We start from the raw sequence: 20,611 nt of genomic DNA, 5'->3' as shown, positions 1-20,611 counted from the left end.
TAAGATCAAGAACCCGCGTGGACACTCCCGGCCCGTCCCGTGGCCGATCCGCTCTCCCAACCTGGGTATGTCCACCCCAATGACATGCCTGACATCCTTGTCAAGGAATCTCCCTGCTAGTAGCACTCCCTCAGTTCGTAGTGCAACCCCGCACACTACTACATATAACCATGTATCCTTGTGTCTCCTGGCATACAACTGCACCCAATCGCACATCTCTGTGATCCGCCCGACCCTACTACATGCTACTGCATCATCCCGGATCACTTGGTATCCCTCTTGTATTAATGTGTCCGTCACTCTATGAGGTAATGCACTAATATGTGAACCGCTCCTCCTACACCATGATGCAACCTTGCACACCATTGTGCACCACTGCACACCTTTGTGCTCCTCCGCATACTGTTGTGCACCACTGCATACCCCTATACACCCCTGGATATCAAGGTCTAAGACTGAGTCCATAGGAAACATCTCACATCCTCTCAGGATCACCATCTCTACTACCACTCTGTTGGTAAGCCCTCCATGATGTGAGATATATCTCCTCATTTGCCCAGATATACCTAAGTGGCCTAACTCCTCACAAGCTAATGGGAGTGATACTACTGTGCCTAGCCTCAGTAGCTCCTGCATCCCATATGCCAATAAGAGAGCACTATCTCCATACAATGCCTTATCTGATAGCCTGTTGATGCCACCTCCTCCTACCAGCTCCTGCCAAAGTAAGCTAATCACCCTGTGACTCCACGCACAGTCAATATGCCAAGACAACTCATGAAATTTGTTTGCTTGCCTGTCAAACCATCCTGTCACTAGTGCTGACTGGGGCTCTGATGGAGATCTGAAAATGTGTGCGCCCAAGCGTCAAATCCATCACATAGCTACTACCATCACCTAACAGCTCTATGATGCGATGGAATATCCCACCTGGATCCCAAAAACAGCCTAGCCCTCCAGTCCCTTTGGTAATCCTCGGCCTTTGTTGAACTGTGGACATGGATGTATCCAACCGCCTAGCATGGTCCATTGGGTGCCAGCTCAATACCTCCCACCATCCAATCCCAAAGGAGGGATCTAATATACAATCCCCTGTGGAAGGAACAAGCCCTGCAAGATGATGCAATGACATACGCAGCTCATGTTGCTCAGTCCTGCTAACCTGGCCACCCCCTCGGGTATGTCTAGACAACTCTGCCTCCCTCAACCCAATGCATAAGGGTGGGATAATAACGTTGTAGATTCCATCAGTGTGCCTTTGAAGCGAACTGTGTTGAAAACTCGACGCGTGGCCACTCTGTTGCCCCTCATCAATTGCTAGGCTAAAGGATAGCTGCACATCCTCCTCCATCATGGACTCAACATGAGCCTCCAACTTCTCCTCCATAGACAATCCAACACGGAAGGCATGCTCACCAGTCAACTGCAGGTGATTTGTTGAAATTTGGTACTGGAGGACAGGTGGTTCCCTTAGGCTTTGATCTTTGGCCTAGGGAAAAGTGTCCAAAAGAATTTAATTTTTCTCCTAAAGTGACTTTATAATTTTATAAAGTTAAATCTAATTTAAAAGTGACTTTAAGTGATAAAGTTATTAAGTCTAATTTTAAAGTGACTTTTATAAAGTCAATGAAAAATTAGAAAGGAAAAGTGACTTTGGAAATAAATGACTAAGTGGGTCTTTATTAAAGTGGGGTGAATTAAAAAATAGAAAGTGAGATTTAAATGAGCATTTAATCTCAACCATTGATCTAAATCTATTTCAGCCATTGGATTTAGAGATCACCCAAAAGTCACTTGGATCACCCAAAAGTCACTTGGAGTTATATTAAAGGAGGAAAAGGAGGAAAAGGTCATTCATTCTTTCATGAGCAGATTGGGAGAAGGAGAGCAAGAGAGCAAGAGAGATTTCTGAGCAGGAAGGAGAAGGAGACAGCAGCTTGGCACACATTCCAAGGCAGCAGTTGAGCAGATTTGTACAGCTGATTCAGCACATAGTGAAAGGCAGATTTTTGCACAAAAATCGAGGAGCAGTTTGCTGATTTTTCTGCACACAAAACGGAGGTCGTACAGCATTTATTGCTGTCCTATTTGCTGTAATTTCCAGATTGCTGTGAGGCACGGGAAAGGAGATAAGTTGTAAATTTGCTTGCTGATTTTTTTGCTGAATAATTCTCACTGTAAAAAGACAATTTTCAGAAATAAAGAAGAGCTCTCAAACTGGTTTTCCCCAAGAGTTGTAGGGGGTTTTTCCAGGGTCAAGTTGACCAAAAATATCAGTGTTTTAATGTGTTTTAATGGCTGTTTTTAATTGCTGATTTTTAATTCTGCAATTTCCAGCATTCTGAAAAATTTCCAGAATTTGTGTTTTCAGCAATATTTATTTTTTTCAGTCTGTTAAATGTATGGTTATGGGAATGGGCATTTAACTACATGGGAGAAATAAGGAGAAACTGAAAACCGGGGTGGGAAAACATAAATTTTTTACATGGTATCAGAGATTGAGTGCTGAAGGGCAGTTTGGGACAACAAAAGGAAAAAAATACTGTTGCTGATTTTTCACTCAGAAAATTCCAGCAAGCTGATTTTTTCATAAACAGCAGTTTTATCTTTACCACAGCAGTGCTATTTTTCAGTTTTAGGACAGCAAGATGTCATTGGGATTGAGGGTGGAGGATAGGTTGGATGGGCATACAAATTACAGCGTGTGGAAGGAGAGAATGCAGAGTATCTTTGAGGAGGCAGAAGTCTGGGATATCATGGTGCATACAGCGCAGCACCCTGTTGTTGTGCCTACTGATGCTACTCAGTTGACAGCTTATAATAGAAAGAACAACAAGGGTAAGAGGCTGATTCTAGACGGAATCAAAGACCATTGCATTCCTCATGTGAGAGGAAAGAGCAATGCCCATGAGATGTGGACAGCATTGTCCAATCTCTACCAGAGTACCAATGAGAACCGAAAGATGGTCCTGAAGGAGAAGCTGAAGAACATTAAGATGGGTAATGATAGTGCAGCTGGATATCTCACAAAGATTACCAATGTGAGAGATGAGTTGGCAGCGATTGGAGAGGCCATTCCATCCACTGAGTTGGTGCGTATTGCAGTGAATGGCCTCCCCCGTTCATGGTTGAACTTTGCTGATGGGGTTTGTGCACGTGAGACCCTTCCCACATGGGAGAGGTTTTGGGATGATTGCATTCAGACAGAGATCAGGAAAGGACAGCTTGGGGCAGCCAAGCCAGTTGAGCAGGATGAGGATGTAGCACTGGTGGCAGGAGGCAAGAAAGGCAAAGGGAAGAAGCAGGCTTCCACAAGCAGTGGTGGGGGCAAAGGCAAAGGTAAAGGTAAACAGGGGAACACACAGAAGGACTATTCCAAGGTAAAGTGTTGGAATTGTCAAAAGATGGGACACTATGCAGTTGTGTGTCCGGAGAAGAAGAAGAAGAAGGGGAAGAACCAGGACGTGGCAGCTTCAGCAGAGATTGAGGACTTTGCTGGTCGTTTTGACCGAGAGTTTGCATTCCAGCCCCTTTTGGCATTGAGCAGTAGTACCGACAGCAGAGCTAGCAGTTCTGAGCTGTGTGAGATTTGGCACCGCAGGATGGGACACATGTATCATGGAGCCTTGAGGACATTGCGGGAGATCACTACAGGTGTGCCAGATTTCAGTACTGATCACTTTGATACTTGTAGAGGTTGTGCGATGGGCAAATTTGCCAAATCCCCTTTTCCCAGCAGTGACAGCAGAGCGACGGGGATACTTGATTTGATTCATTCCGATGTGAGCGGTCGGATGTCTCATGTTTCCTTGAGTGGGTATGAGTACTATGTTTTATTCATTGATGATCACTCCAGGAGGACCTGGATTTATTTCTTGAAAACCAAGAGTGAGGTCTTCAAGCGGTTTCAGGAGTTCAGAGCTCTTGTGGAGACACAGACAGGCCGAAAGATCAAGTCCTTGAGGTCGGACAATGGAGGAGAGTACACCCTTGGAGAGTTTGTTGACTATTGTGCGGAGGCAGGCATTAGGAGGGAGTTCACTGTTCCTTACAACCCCCAGCAGAACGGGGTTGCGGAGAGGAAGAACAGATCCATCATAGAGGCTGCCAAAGCTATGTTACATGATCAGGGGTTGCCATTGTTCTTGTGGGCAGAGGCCTGCAACACAGCTGTTTACTTGCAGAACAGGAGTCCGCATCGTGCTTTGGGGCACATGACTCCGGAGGAGGCTTTCTCTGGGAAGAAGCCTGATATTGGTCATCTTCACATCTTTGGATGCATTACATACTCCTATATACCCAAAGAGAAGAGGACCAAACTAGAGCCCACCGCAGAGAAGGGTATCTTTGTGGGCTACAGTGAGACCTCAAAGGCCTTTCGGATTTACATTCCTGCACAGAGGAGAGTTGTTGTCAGACGGGATGTGAAGTTCGAGGAGGACAGGGCCTTTAGGAGGTCACGGGAATTAGAGTATCTGGATCAGCCAGACCCTCAGCAGCAGTTGAGTCAGTCGCAGGGATCCAGTGGGCAGGGATCAGGAGGATCCGGAGGTACATCTATGAGGATGTCAGGTCCGTCAGTGAGCAGTGGCTCATCGAGCCAGAGGGGTGGTGCTCCGGGCAGCATGCAGAGCAGTTCACTAGGGAGTCCACTGATGGACAGTTCACACGGTACCTCAGCTTCTACAGGTTCAGGTGCAGGCAGGAGGACAGCAGACAGACAGTCAGGAGTTCAGGCTACTGATGATGATGAGGAGGAGGAGTTTCATTCTCCGGTGGAAGAAGTGCGCTCAGGGAAGAGGAAGCCCAAGTGGCTTCAGGACACCTTGAGAGATGCCACATCTGTTGCTGAGCCGAAGAGGCCGGTCAGAGAGAGTAGACCACCTGAGAGGTTTTGTAGTTATATGGCGATGGTTACCAGCATCCTTGACTCTGAGCCTTCTAGCTATGAGGAGGCAGCTAGCCAGCAGGTCTGGAGAGAGGCCATGCAGGAGGAGTATTCTTCTATCATGAAGAATGATGTTTGGGAGGTGGTGCCGAGGCCTGAGGGCAAATCCGTGGTTACTTCCAGATGGCTTTACAAGGTAAAGCATGTTGCAGATGGCAGCGTTGAGAAATTCAAAGCGAGGTTTGTGGCTAGAGGGTTCTCCCAGGTAGAGGGAGTTGATTATGAGGAGACCTTCGCTCCCGTGGCTCGATATACTTCGATCCGCTCCATTATATCGATAGCAGCAGAGATGGGTTGGAAGATCCACCAGATGGATGTGAAGACCGCATTTCTCAATGGCTTCATACAGGAGGAGGTGTACATTGAGCAACCACAGGGCTTTGAGGTGCATGGGAAGGAGTCCCATGTGTGCAGATTGAAGAAGGCCCTTTATGGCCTGAAGCAAGCTCCCAGAGCTTGGTACTCCAGGATAGATGCATACTTGCAGGGGATGGGTTTCACAAAGAGTGAGGCAGATCCGAACCTTTACTTTATTGTGATTGGTGAGGAGCCTCTCATTCTGGTGCTGTATGTGGATGACTTGATCATTACAGGTGCAGAGAGACTCATAGAGCACTGCAAGAGAGATCTTGCGGCGGAGTTTGAGATGAAGGACATCGTCTTGATGCATTACTTTTTGGGTTTGGAGGTGTGGCAGGAGGAGGGGCATTTCTTCCTGGGGCAGGGGAAGTATATTGTGGACATCCTTAGCAGATTCCACATGGAGGATTGTAGACCCATGTCGACACCGATGATCACCAACTGGAAGAAGCTTCATGCTTCGGATTCCGAGTTGGTGGATCCCACATTGTACAGGCAGCTGATTGGTTCCTTGATGTATTTGGTCAACACTAGACCAGATATCTGTTTTGCAGTCAACACGATGAGTCAGTTTATGTGTGAGCCTAGGAAGGTTCACTGGGTGGCTGCAAAACACATTTTGCGGTACTTGCAGGGGACAGTGGATTATGGTCTGGACTACAGGCAGGGAGATGGAGTGAGATTGGCAGGATACACTGATTCTGATTGGGCAGGTTGTGCTTCTGATAGGAAGAGCACTTCAGGGTGTTGTTTTGGGTTGGGTTCAGCAGTAGTGTCATGGTTCAGCCGGAAGCAGCAGTCAGTAGCACTGAGTTCAGCGGAAGCAGAGTATATGGCAGCCAGTCTAGCTAGTTGTGAGGCTATCTGGCTTCGCAAGATGTTGTTTGGCTTATTTGGTCAGCCGTTGAGACCTTCAGTGATTTACTGTGATAATCAGAGTTGCATTAAACTCACGGAGAATCCAGTATTTCATGACAGGTCAAAGCATATCGGGATCAGATATCATTTCATCAGAGACTATGTTCAGAAGGGAGCTGTGAAGCTTGAGTATATTTCCACTGATGAGCAGGTTGCAGATATCCTTACCAAAGCCTTACCACGGGGCAAGCATGTCTACTTCAGAGACAAGATGGGTGTGGTGAGGAACACCTTCCTCGGTAAGAGGGAGTGTTGAAATTTGGTACCGGAGGACAGGTGGTTCCCTTAGGCTCTGATCTTTGGCCTAGGGAAAAGTGTCCAAAAGAATTTAATTTTTCTCCTAAAGTGACTTTATAATTTTATAAAGTTAAATCTAATTTAAAAGTGACTTTAAGTGATAAAGTTATTAAGTCTAATTTTAAAGTGACTTTTATAAAGTCAATGAAAAATTAGAAAGGAAAAGTGACTTTGGAAATAAATGACTAAGTGGGTCTTTATTAAAGTGGGGTGAATTAAAAAATAGAAAGTGAGATTTAAATGAGCATTTAATCTCAACCATTGATCTAAATCTATTTCAGCCATTGGATTTAGAGATCACCCAAAAGTCACTTGGATCACCCAAAAGTCACTTGGAGTTATATTAAAGGAGGAAAAGGAGGAAAAGGTCATTCATTCTTTCATGAGCAGATTGGGAGAAGGAGAGCAAGAGAGCAAGAGAGATTTCTGAGCAGGAAGGAGAAGGAGACAGCAGCTTGGCACACATTCCAAGGCAGCAGTTGAGCAGATTTGTACAGCTGATTCAGCACATAGTGAAAGGCAGATTTTTGCACAAAAATCGAGGAGCAGTTTGCTGATTTTTCTGCACACAAAACGGAGGTCGTACAGCATTTATTGCTGTCCTATTTGCTGTAATTTCCAGATTGCTGTGAGGCACGGGAAAGGAGATAAGTTGTAAATTTGCTTGCTGATTTTTTTGCTGAATAATTCTCACTGTAAAAAGACAATTTTCAGAAATAAAGAAGAGCTCTCAAACTGGTTTTCCCCAAGAGTTGTAGGGGGTTTTTCCAGGGTCAAGTTGACCAAAAATATCAGTGTTTTAATGTGTTTTAATGGCTGTTTTTAATTGCTGATTTTTAATTCTGCAATTTCCAGCATTCTGAAAAATTTCCAGAATTTGTGTTTTCAGCAATATTTATTTTTTCAGTCTGTTAAATGTATGGTTATGGGAATGGGCATTTAACTACATGGGAGAAATAAGGAGAAACTGAAAACCGGGGTGGGAAAACATAAATTTTTTACATGATTGCCGTCCGACAACTTTGTCATGGACCTAGAGGCCTTTGTACTTATCGGCTCCTCAACAATGGTGGAGTTGTCTTCCGGCACCTCATCAACTTGTGGTGCGTTGCTATCACCTAAGAACTCGATCACAACCCCGAATACCTCATCAATGGATACCTCAACAATGGATGACACCTCATCAATGGATGTATGCTCAACTGTCTCCTTGCCAACCATGGCCCCTTCAACTACTCTTTCATCTTCTTCCTAAATACTCCTCATCATCCTTGCAAAATCCCACTGAATCTCCATTGGTTTGTGCATGCCCCTTAGTTCACAAAATTCCCAAAAAGAGAGGGATGCCTGAATGCCATGACCCAGTGATTGGTATGCCCTCCAATTTGCTCCCAATAACTCCACATCAGTTGCAATCATGTTCGGATTCCCAATTGTGGAATGAATCAACTTCTCCCCCACATCAACCATCATTTTTTGCAACCTAATCACCTCATTCAAGGTTACTGCCATGTTGTTTGATTCTAATATTTCCACTAGCTAAGCCAAGATTATAGCTTTGATACCACTATAATGTTCCAAACTTAAATAAACAATGATATGTAAAATAAAATCAATTTGTGGCACAAGAAATTAAAACAATCAGTGAATGCTCATTAAAACTCCAGAAGTGATAACCAACTGAGCCATTTTATTAACGAAATGGATTAAGTACAATAATATGTAGAAATGCATCTGGGTTGGGTCAAGAATTGATGTCGTCGAAGGGTAAGTGAATGCACTCCTTGACTTACGAAATAACATGCACTCTGATGTCTCATTAGGGCTCTTGAAAACGGGCAGGTGGGAAGAAAGGAGAGGATGCGTAAGCATGGCTCGACCAACGGGAGAGGGACGGAGCCACTCACTCATTCATATGGGTGAGGAAGGATTGCTTACTTGACGTGCCTCAAGGGCAAGCTTGACAGGACCCAGGTAATAAAACAATAATCTCGAAGCTAGAAATGATTGCTCCTCTAATGCTCTACATTGTCCAAAGAGAAACTACACAGCTAGATGGAAAGGAACTGCAAGAAACACCATCTTTGGTTCTCATAAAATTCTGAAACTTTATATCCGGGATCCTTGTCAAAAACCCAGAAAGGGGTTAGGTCTATCTCCAAGCCAAAGCCGAAACCATAAAATAGTGCAAATTCCCCAGCTACTGGCAATTCACCCTGTTATAAGAATGAGAGTTTCATACCCGAATGTCACCCTGAAATTCTGAAATTTTAACCACAAACTCCTCTCACAAAACCCAAAAAAACCCTGAAATGGTTTAGCCAGATTTTGACCTTCCAAAATCGACCCCCGAAGGCTCTATGCATTTCAAAACTATTGAAGCACATTGTCTGCCAATACACCAGCAAAATCCTCCTCAAACACTCTGAAAAGTAGAAATCACCTCCACTAATGTTTTCCTTATCTCTCCCGACAAGGATCAACCTCAATGGCTGAGTCTCCACCTCCCACGTGAGTACAAAATGTTGCCTCTGCGCTGGCCCAAGAAGTGCGAAAGTCACACTGAATGGGAGCACTCTCCTCCAAGTCCAAAACTCTCCAAAATGGCAGCAAAACTCCTATGCCTCCTCTTTGGAAATTCTCCCAACCAAAACTCCTCCACAAGATGCCACGAACAAACTCGGCCTCCCTCCACTGCGTCCTTTAGAAATACGCACCACCTGGAGATGGATGCAACTACTGGAAACCACAATGAAATCCTCCTATGGAAGAATGAAGATAAACCTCTCTAGGGTGGCACTCAAAGTCCCCCGAAGAAAGGGTGAGCTCTTCACTTGAAGAACTCTTGCTAAACAGCTAGTGACTCAGCTAAGCAACTCGAGCAAGCAAAGAGAAATTCGATATGCCAAAGATGAATGAAATGAGGAGAGCTGCCTTCCTTATATAGATTTCGTGGAACACTTTTCCCTCCAATTTTACCTCCATCGTGTGCCCTCACTTAACCACCACCATGCAAAACTTAACCACCTCCATGCAAACCGAACTAGGGAGTGTGTATTTACCTAGTGTGGGTGGCCCCCATGTGTAAATAACTTCTCCTAAGTCTAATCTCCTAATAAAAATCGAATGGGCCCCACTATCTCCAAAATTGGCCCCTAAAATGCAATCATTAGTCTTGTTCCAAATTAATTTAGGAAAGGACATGACACAACATCTTCTCTTAGCTTATAAAATAGAGGGCCCCTTCTCTTGGCTTATAAAAGAGAGGGCCCAGCACATATCTAAGATTGAGACTACGTGATTTTTTTGTTTTGCTATGACAACAAAAGCTGTAATTTCTTAGTAATGTAGATCTCATGTGATTTTTGTTTGAAGTACGATCCTCATATCTAAGATTGAGTCTAAGTGATATTTTTGTTTTGCTATGACAACAAAAGCTGTAATTTCTTAGTAATGTAGATCTCATGTGATTTTTGTTTTAAGTACGATCCTCTTGTCCCAGTTTCAAGATTGGAAGATTTTATGCAGAAAAGACACTACCTATCCATTGCTTTGGAATAGTTCAGATAATGAAGTATTTGCACTCCTGAATATTTCTTTATAGAATTTTAGTATTTGATATATCTTAATCTACGGTTATGACAAGAACAATCTAAAGCTCTAAGTTTAAGGACTTATAGGATCAATCATTTAAGTGCAGATCTGAACTATGATGTCAAAAATTTACATGCTATTGTAGCTTTGCATCTGAAATATTCCAGTGGATGGAAGATGTCCTGTGTAAGAGATGATTCTGGGAAGATTTCCATGGCCGTGATGCCCTCACTTCAGTGATTGAAGGAGATCCAGGATCAGGGGAGAGTACTCTATGCAATAGGATGTCAGTTAGCCCAATTAGCCTTAACATTATTGACAAAGTGAAAGACCTTGCTACTAGATGTTACTAGATTACATTGTACTTTTAACCATCATGGTTAAGGATTTTCTTTTAGTGTATGCCCCCTAATTACCTGTGGGCATTATCGCAATTGTGAGACTGACTAACGCAGTGCCTTCTTTTAATGTATGCCCCCTAATTACTTGTGGGCATGATCACAATTGTGAGACTAAATAACGCAGTCCCTCTCTAATGTAGAGTGGGTTATTGGAGAAGACTTTAGCATGGTTAAAAGGAAAGGGCATGGAATGGGTGGCTAGCTAGCCACTTTGAGTGGCATGCAAAAACAAACCATTAAATTATTCCACAATATTCCCTGGGATACTCAACCAAAAACACAAATTTTAAAACCTTTACCTCGCTTTCACTCTCCCACAATGTTGCTCTTTCCAACTGGATGCTACAGTCTACCACCTCTAAAGCTCTTAAATTAGTTATTGAAATCTAGGAAGGTGAGGGAGTATGAGCAGCTATCACAATAGAGATATCGAAGATCTAACTATCTAAGTAGTTTAGATATACTTCCCAAACAATCTCTTTCATCCCCGTTCATCCCTTGGCACCTGCACACCACACATATCGACAAAACATTGCTGAGATCCACAGGTTGTTCCAACTATTGGCGAAATCCTTGTGGAATAATGTTTATTCCACGCACCCAAATTGTTATCTAAAAATCGTCGCAAACAAGATTGACATACTTGCAAAGTTTAATAACTATGACTTGGAAGACATAATCCACCAAAGCACTGCCCAGTCTCTGATGCCTCCATTTTTATATTTCTTATTTTTACATTCTTTTATTGTTGACCTTTATATGACACTTGCTTTGAGATCCCTCCCAGCCACGTCCATCCGATATTCTTATGGCCTTATCATTGTCTTCTCCTCTATGTAGAAATTGGCAATGTTTAAGAATATCTCTTAGAAAATATATGATCTGTGCTGAAAAAAGAACAATAATTGGGATAAAAGATCGGTTTCAGCTGTGTGCAGTGATTCCAAATTGAAATAAAAAAATGCAGATTATAACCTGTCCCTATCAGTATCATCATCTAATAGCATGTTGTTACTACCTTTCATTAGTTATTTTGGTCCTAAGCCACCTCAGAGCCTGATAATAGCGTGTTCTTACTACATTTCATTAGTTATTCTGGCCCTAAGCCACCTCAACACTCGCCTATTTTGCAACAGAGATAACCTATAAACTGTTTTGTTGTGTACCGATGCCATTTGACTTTTGAAGGAAGCTGATACTTCTTAAATCTGAATATATGTGTTCAAAAATTACATTTTACTAGCTTAAGTTGTTTTTATTTCCTCTTTTGAAATTAGACTTCGTTGTACTGATTAACCAAATTTTCCAACCAATATTAAAGGCAAAGCGATAGTGCACAAGAAGGGTCATTCGAAAGATGGTAACCTCCTAAGTACATTTGGTAAGGTGGTAATTGAGAGACGGGAGAAATACTAAAATATGATCTACAAATGACCTTCAACAAGGTATAGACAAATGCAATTGCCAAATAAGATTGGCAAAATCACACTATAAATGTGCAGAGCTTCCCTTTCAACCAATGTGCATGGACTCAAAGCTTTTGTCCAACAAATATTGTTTACTCGTTACTACTATTAGGAGTTATAAAGTTCTTGAGGCAATGCTTTGTTTATCACAAAGTGAGACTACACAAAGTATTGCATTATAAATGTGCAGAGCTTCCCTTTCAACTAATGTGCATGGACTCGAAGCTTTGAGACGGGAGAAATACTAAGATATGATCTACAAATGACCTTCAACAAGGTATAGACAAATGCAATGACCTTCAACAAGGTATAGACAAATGCACTTGTCAAATAAGATTGGCAAAATCACACTATAAATGTGCAGAGCTTCCCTTTCAACCAATGTGCATGGACTCAAAGCTTTTGTCCAACAAATATTATTTACTCCTTATTACTATTAGTCCAACAAATATTATTTACTCTTTATTACTGTTAGGACTGATAAAGTTCTTGAGGCAATGCTTTGTTTACCGCAAAGTGAGACTGCACAAAGTATTGCATTAGTGGGTGTTTTATGATTTAAAATTGTTGGTTCCACTATCTGTACATTCTATAAAAAGTGTGAGAATACTATTACGAAATCATATTGTTTACAACTGTAGAGAAGGACATTGTTACAACATAATCATTGATCAATGTGCAATGGCGAGACTGGATGACACGTTCACTTCATGCATTCATCCTCATCCTCCTAGTGAGGAATGCAAAATCAGTCTGAACTTGCTGTGGGTCAATTCCTATTAGGATGCTTTGAATCTCCAGCCAAGAATCTTCCGTGTTGAAAAAAGCAGTCCAGCTTATTTCATATATGTTGTCAGTTATGCTAATTCTGCCTATAAAAGGAATTAAAGGCGGAATTAAAGACATTGCATGGAATCTGTTTTGCTAATAAGCTTTCAGATCTCTTCATATCAAAATGTTGCTGCTTTCAAGAATGGGCCATAGCAGAAAAGAGGCTTGAAATATGTAGTTCACATTTTAAAACATTATGAGTTGGAATCTCATATCTTATATAGGAATCTGGATCATCTCTAATGATCCATAGACAATGGGCGTATGGCCTATCCATGCCATCAACATAGATTCTTGCTGCGGAATATAAAGCACTATGTCCTCTGCATTCCATATTAGATGTACTACTCTAAATGTGCTTCCCCATGTTCTATTCACTGGTGTTATATTCACTAACGTTAGAAGCCTCTCCATTACCTCTCATTGTATGATTTGCTACAACCAACACTGTGAACATAAATGTCTCCCCATTAATCCCAATATTGGAAGAAGACACCCTGCCATGGATTTGAAATCTAACCAACAACTTGTATTGTGTTTTTTTTAATTGCAAAGCAACAACATCTCTCAGGAATTGATTACCAATGAAAGGTTGATGAATAAGGTTCAGGCCAGAATGTAAATAGCTCAAGGCAATGCTTTGTGGGAAGGCCCATCTCCCAATCACTCAAACCAGTGATATGACTTCCGAACATAGGAACCATTGTACACCACATGTCACTACTCTATCTCACAATCAACCATTATACACCACAGATTACTGAACCACAAGAAACGAACGCCAAAATAAATGGACTGTTGTAGGTTGAAATTTGAATGATGCACAACACTCTAATGTTTGTGGGACACCACCTATTAGATTACAGAGAGCAGGAAGTTAATAGCTATATGGACTTATCATACACAACAACTATCTAAACGATGAACAGAGAAATGCAATCAACCCAATTTGGGAAAACCAACATCAAATGGAAATGCTCACTCTATTATTATCAGCACTTGCAGAGACTTACAAATTATCATGCCCTATAGGCCATTAACAGTCTGCTCTGCAGCAAAGTCAGAGTCTCTGCCAAAATTTGCAAAAGGGAGACTTACAAATTATCATGCCCTATAGGCCATTAACAGTCTGCTCTGCAGCAAAGTCAGAGTCTCTGCCAAAATTCGCAAAAGGAACCCTCTTCCTCCTGTTACTGGCATTTTCTAGATAAATTAGAGCATTTCCTATTGGAAGTGAGGGGGTCAGACGTGCCTAACACTTCAGCTTCCCCAAACAACAACACTCCCTTGTTTTTTTTGTCTTTCTTGCGGCTTGTGAGGTTCCACAATTTGATGAGTGAATAGGTGGCCAAGCGTGTGGCTAGCATTTTGGTCTTTCTCATATACTAATTAATTTTCTTAGAATTGAGTCTTACGCCATGTTTATTTCGGATCACTTAATTAGCTGTGTACTTCAAGTTTTAGTAGATGGCATTCTATGTTTCAGGGATGGTGCATACAAATCTCTTTTGTCTGTGTTTCAGGGATGGTGCATACAAATCTCTTTTGTCTGTGGAAAAGGTGCACCATCTATTGCAAAATAGGGATGGTGCATACAAATCTCTTTTGTCTGTGGAAAAGGTGCACCATCTATTGCAAAAAAGTGAATTTACGGAATATAATTTGCCAAGCAAATACTCTTTTAGCAAACTGACTAAGGCCAAGATTCAAGGGATAAAAACAATGGTAAGAGGTTCATAATGCCAAACTCAACTCTAATGCGTGTTTATATTGTGATAAGCTGAAATACATATGTTCCTAATTACCATAAAAGATACTTGATTTGCTTTTATGATCTCTATCTTACTTCTTCTGATGATCTTTGAAAAGGCTAACGATGTAGAGGTAAAAATTAAAGTTATGTAGTTTCCAAAGGGAAATAAGGGTAGAGGTAATGTTGCAAATATCTTGTAGAGGAGGATATTGCAGAACCTCTGGAAATAAATGTTTCGTGGAAGTATCAAAGAAAATATTGGAAAACACTGGCAAAAACCTACCTAAAAAATTCAAAAAAATTGATAACCTCGAAAACTTAGAAAAAAAAATGGTAATTTAAAGAGATATCAAAATAGTAGCATTTAGGTATATAACTCCTATTACCCATTTAAAGATCATGAAATTTCATCCTCTTTAAGGAACATGGAGCTTTTGGCATTCAATTGCTAGATTTAAATTGCATTTTCACATAATAATCCCGTTTGCAAAACTTGGGTAAATTAATGAGAAAATGGATAGCAGCTATAGCTTCCAAAGAGGTTGGAAATCTTGTATCTTGCATGGTTGGATTTGCAAGTTAAAAATATAATTTCTAAGAGCGTTACATCCAACAACTTTAAAAGAGTATAGCAGTGGCAAAATTATTGTTTTTCTAAGTGTACCTTGGGAAGCCATGGGTTAGCTGTAATTGTGTTCTTGGATCTGGCCTTTACAATGCTTAGCAAATAAAGCTTATGTTTGTAATCCATAAAAAGTTTCCCTGCAATGGCATTACTATGGATTTACAATGTTGGTTTAGAGGCCTAATGAGATTAAAGTATGATATGAAAGAAAATATTGAAAAACACTGGCAAAAACCTGGGACCTAAAAAAAACTCAAAAAAATTGATGACTTGGAAAAAAAATGGTAATTTAAAGAGATATCATAATGGTAAAATGGTAATTTAAAGAAATATCATAATAGTAGAATTTAGGTATATAATTCCCATTACCTGTTTAAAGATCAAGCAATGGCCTTGAAATTTCATCCTCTTTAAGGAACATGGAGCTTTGGCCATTCAAATGCTAGATTTAAATTGCATTTTCACATAATAATCCCAGTTTGCAAAACTTGGACAAAATAATGAGAAAATGGATGGCAATTACAGCTTCCAAAGAGGTTGGAAATCTTGTATCTTGCATAGTTGGATGCAAGTTAAAAATAGACAGGTTGGAAATCTTGTATCTTGCATGGTTGGATGCAAGTTAAAAATAGACTTTCTAAGAGTTGTAATACCCATACCAAAACAAACCCCTATTTAACAAAATTTGGTAAAATTTAGGTATATAATTCTCATTACCCGTTTAAAGATCAAGCAATGGTCATGAAATTTCATCCTCTTTAAGGAACATGGAGCTTTGGGCATTCAAATGCTAGATTTAAATTGTATTTTCACATAATAATCCCAGCTTGCAAAACTTCGACAAAATAATGAGAAAATGGATAGCAATTATAGCTTCCAAAGAGGTTGGAAATCTTGTATCTTGCGTGGTTGGATGCAAGTTAAAAATAGACTTTCTAAGAGTTGTAATAGCCATACCAAAACAAACCCCTAATTAACAAAATTTGACAATAACGAAGCCCATAATTCAGAAAATAATGTTTTAAAGCAGAATTTGTCAAATTTAATTCTTGCATGGTTAGATGCAAGTTAAAAATAGACTTTCTAAGAGCTGTAATACCCATACCAAAACAAACCCCTAACTAACAAAATTTGACAATAACGAAGCTCATAATTCAAACATAATTCAGACAGTAATGTTTTAAAGCAAAATTTGTCAAATTTAATACACAGATATATACCTGGCTTCCGAGTTTGAAGTCGATCACACACTATTGTAGCACTCAATTTGTTCCGGTACCAAAAGACCAAAACCTCCCTACCAAACTGGGCACAATCTCGATACCCAACTCCAAAATACTTCAAAATTTGAAGTATTCTAGACCCCGTACCCAAAAGCTTCAAGAACAATCAAGGCTTCTATCTATCTATTGTAAATTCTTCCTCTTTGCACTACACTCCAAAGGCCAAAAATCCCCTTCTAGGTCGCACCCCTTCTCCTTATATTTCTCAGAACCACCGTACTTTTTTCCCTTTCCCGTCTCAGTATCTTTGTCTCCATGTCTTTGTCTCTTGTTACGTGGAGCTCAAGATGCTCTTCTATTGACTTGAACCTTATCTGATTTGGTAATATTTGTTTAAGTAGGTTGTTCACTTTCAAAAGGATATGTTGCGTAGGTTAGATTTGAATTATAATTTACTTTATTTATAATTTTAATAAATTATTTTATTTAGAATTTAATTTAATTATTTAATTTATTTTCATCAATTTAATTGTAAATTAAATAAATTTATATATTTAATATTTTCCTTATCATACATATATATGTATATAAGGGTGGTATACATATCAAGTACCTAATTTGATATATTCATTATATCCGGGTGAGATAGGAATTTATTTCAATAATTCATTACCCTAACTTAGACATTTTCCAGTATTAGCCAGTATGTATACTAGTGCAATACATTCAGTTCATGCATATGTAGCTATCATATAAATGCCCCCGTATGTATGCTAATATTCACATTATGTTTGTAATTAGCCAGTATGTATACTAGTGCAATACATGCGGTTCATACATATGTAGCTATCATATGGATGTCCCGTATGTATGCTAATATTCACATTATGTTTGTAATTATAGGTCGATCATTACAAGAGCGCTACATCCAATCGCTTCTAAAGAGTATTAAAGATGGAAAACTTATTATTTTTAACATGTAGCCATGGGCATTTTGCAAGTTGTTTGACTAATAAAGGTTAGCTCTAATTGTGCTCTTGGATCTGGCCTTTAAGAGCAATGCTTAGCTAATGAAGCTAAAAATTCCATGCAATGGCATTACTATGGATTTAAATCAAATTTGATATAATTTTAAAGTCCCATGGGCATTTTGCAAGTTTTTTTTGACTAATAAAGGTTAGCTCTAATTGTATTAAAATTCCATGCAATGGCAATACTATGGATTTAAATCAAATTTGATATAATTTTAAAGTGCCATGGGCATTTTGTAAGTTGGTTGACTAATAAAGGTTAGCTCTAATTGTATTAAAATTCCATGCAATGGCAATACTATGGATTTAAATCAAATTTGATATAAATTTAAAGTGCCATGGGCATTTTGTAAGTTGGTTGACTAATAAAGGTTAGCTCTAATTGTGTTCTTGGATCTGGCCTTTAAGCACAATGCTTAGCCAATGAAGCTAAAAATTCCATGCAATGGCATTACTATGGGATTTAAATCAAATTTGACATAATTTTAAAGTATGATTTGTTAGAAGGTTCACATATATCAAATTTGAATCCTTTGGTTTCTAATATGTTGATTAAGGCCCACAATGGCATTACTATGGGATTTAAATCAAATTTGACATAATTTTAAAGTATGATTTTTTAGAAGGTTCACATATATCAAATTTGAATCCTTTGGTTTCTAATATGTTGATTAAGGCCCACAAAGACAATAGATGATTTAAGTTGATAGATGATTTAAGTTAGGCCAGGACGATAGATGATGCTACTTAAATGTTCAGAGTTATAAACAATTGCGTTAGTCGCCCATATCATTTCCTCAATGATTTGATGAAACCCAATTATACTCATTTATATTAGGGAACTTGTGTAGACAAAGATTTTATAATTTTAAAGTGCCATGGGCATTTTGTAAGTTGGTTGACTAATAAAGGTTAGCTCTAATTGTGTTCTTGGATCTGGCCTTTAAGCACAATGCTTAGCCAATGAAGCTAAAAATTCCATTCAATGGCATTACTATGGGATTTAAATCAAATTTGACATAATTTTAAAGTATGATTTGTTAGAAGGTTCACATATATCAAATTTGAATCCTTTGGTTTCTAATATGTTGATTAAGGCCCACAAAGACGATAGATGATTTAAGTTAGGCCAGGACGATAGATGATGCTACTTAAATATTCAGAGTTATAAATAATTGCGTTAGTCGCCCATATCATTTCCTCAATGATTTGATGAAGCCCAATTATACTCATTTATATTAGGGAATTATATTAGGGAACTCGTGTAGACAAAGATTTTACTTCCAATAAAACAATACATGCCCAATGGTAACTTAGAAGCCCAAGGGGATTAACTTCAATTTATTTTCATGCCCAATGGTAACTTAGAAGCCCAAGGGATTAACTTCAATTTCAATTTATTTTCACCAATTTTGCTAGGAATTAACTTCAATTTATTTTCATGCCCAATGGTAACTTAGAAGCCCAAGGGATTAACTTCAATTTATTTTCACCAATTTTGCTAGGAATTGCCCAATGGTAACTTAGAAGCCCAAGGATTAACTTCAATTTATTTTCACCAATTTTGCTAGGAATTGCTCAATGGTAACTTAAAGCCAAGGATTAACTTCAATTTATTTTCACCAAGTTCCATGCTAGCAAGGGCCTAATTTGAATCCTCCTCAGTTAATTACACTACTTTGTGTCAACAAGGGATTAACTTCAATTTATTTTCACCAAGTTCCATGCTAGCAAGGGGCCTAATTTGAATCCTCCTATGTTAATTACACTACTTTGTGTCAACAAGTTTACTAGCGATTTAATGTCTTTTAGTTTAAAAAATGGTAGCCTAAAAATATCATAAAAGAGAAAAATAGTAGTTTGTTAATATGCACCATTCTTAATGGAATTAATCTCATCGATGCGTTGTAAAAAATTTTGATGTGTATTTGTTTTCAAATGCTTTTAAAGAGAAGCATAGTGACAAACTGATTGCATTTTCTAATTGCACATTTTCTAACTGCAAATGATATAAGGACATTTTCTAACTGCACATGATATACGGACATTTTCTCATTATGAGACCCATCAATAGTTCAGAATGTATTAGAGGACATGTGGCTTGGGAAGTCGTGGCCATTTTGCAAGATGCTTGAGTGGTAGGGTACCAATCAAGCTCCGGTTGTTTTCTTGGACCTCGGCTTAAAGTGTAATGCTTTGAATGGTTGGGTACCAATCAAGCTCCGGTTGTTTTCTTGGACCTCGGCTTAAAGTGTAATGCTTAGAAAATGAAGTTTTTACTCGTAATCCTAAATATTAATCTCATCAATGCGTTGTAAAATGTTTTGATGTTGATTTGTTTTCCCATGCTTTTAAAGAGAAAAATAGTGACAAAGTGATTGCATTTTCTAACTGCACATAATATAAGGATATTTTCTCATGATGAGACCCATCAATAGTTCAGAATGTATTAGAGGACATGAGGACATGTGGCTTGGGAAGCCGTGGCCATTTTGCAAGATTTCTTTATATTTTCTCATGATGAAACCCATCAATAGTTCAGAATGTATTAGATATTTTCTCATGATGAGACCCATCAATAGTTCAGAATGTATTAGAGGACATGTGGCTTGGAAAGCCATTTTGCAAGATGCTTGAGTGCTAGGGTACCACTCAAGCTCCGGTTGTTTTCTTGGACCTCGACTTGAAGTGTAATGCTTAGAAAATGAAGTTTTTACTCGTAATCCTAAATATTTTTCAATGTAATGATCCTTTCCGTGGATTTCCATTGTAGGTTCGGAGACTTGCAATGAGACTGACAATGAAAATAAGATATGACTTATTGGAAGATTCAAATATATTGAATTGGAATCATATGGTCTTTAATATCATGACTATGACCTATGAATTGTTCAGGTTAGGAGGATTTATGATGTTGCTTAATGTTTACATGTATAGACAATTGAGTTGGACCCTCGCATCATTTTCTTGATGATTTAGGGAAACCAACTCATAAAGGTTAGCCATGGGCTTTTTGCAAGTTGTTTGACTCATAAAGGTTAAGTTTAACTGTGTTCTTGGATCTGGCCTTTAAGCACAATGCTTAGCAAATGACTTTTTGCAAGTTGTTTGACTCATAAAGGTTAGCTCTAACTGTGTTCTTGGATCTGGCCTTTAAGCACAAT

The 20,611-nt window shown here is 39.4% G+C and overlaps 1 long non-coding RNA gene across 1 annotated transcript in view; it reads right to left on the bottom strand.

Moving 5' to 3' along the window:
* LOC149260645 (uncharacterized) overlaps positions 1–16,759 on the bottom strand; it is a 347,299-nt gene extending 330,540 nt beyond the window's left edge. Inside the window, exon 1 of the long non-coding RNA XR_016248311.1 lies at positions 16,414–16,759. This is a non-coding gene — a long non-coding RNA (uncharacterized LOC149260645). The remainder of the gene's footprint in view (positions 1–16,413) is intronic.
* Positions 16,760–20,611: the final 3,852 nt, after the last annotated feature.

This window comes from Pinus tabuliformis, chromosome 6 (genome assembly GCF_031772625.1).
Source record: "Pinus tabuliformis cultivar Carrire ecotype Pingquan chromosome 6, CPIR1, whole genome shotgun sequence".
NCBI classification, from domain to species: domain Eukaryota; kingdom Viridiplantae; phylum Streptophyta; class Pinopsida; order Pinales; family Pinaceae; genus Pinus; species Pinus tabuliformis.
This window is presented reverse-complemented; position numbering and strand designations above follow the sequence as displayed.